This window comes from Canis aureus, chromosome 26 (genome assembly GCF_053574225.1).
Source record: "Canis aureus isolate CA01 chromosome 26, VMU_Caureus_v.1.0, whole genome shotgun sequence".
Taxonomy (NCBI): Eukaryota; Metazoa; Chordata; class Mammalia; order Carnivora; family Canidae; genus Canis; species Canis aureus.
Genome location: NC_135636.1, coordinates 24705102 through 24705710, shown reverse-complemented (window position 1 = coordinate 24705710; position 609 = coordinate 24705102).

The following is a 609-nucleotide window of genomic DNA, read 5'->3' as shown; positions in this document are numbered from 1 at the left end:
AGAGGAAGTATCTATGATCCAGTGACATAGCTGTGAGGCCACATTCTGCTTCTGGATTGTGAAACCGAAGTCAGGCAGACAAGGCCTCACAGGGTGAGGAGGGCCTCTTCTTATGTTTCAGAGAGAGTGGACAGATTAGTAGAAATGATGCTTTCTGCCCTCCTGGGGCATCTGCTCTCTGCATTTGGCCTCTCCTCCAATCTTGAGGTCTTCAGGGAGATCCTCCACTTGGGAGCCCCAGGCCAAGAAGGATCTATGGTTGGTGGCTGTGTCCCAAACTCCTGAGCCCAGAACACTTGAGGGTGACTGGCTTGTGGCCTCATTCTGCACCAGCCTCCACCAAGAACTACTCAGTTGGAGGTAGGAATGGGTTCATCAGGGACTTAAAAATTTGAGGATTGAATGAGGTCTGCTCCAGAAATGACTCCCTATTCCAACCCTTTATTGATGGAACTGATAAAATTTCACCCCAATGCACAGTGCAGTGTGGACCTCAGAGATTGTATGTGCTTGAGGCACCTGGCTGGCTCACTTGGTGAAATGAGCAACTTTTGATCTCAGGTTAGTGAGATGGGTGTAGAAATTACTTTAAAAAGAAATAAAATCTTA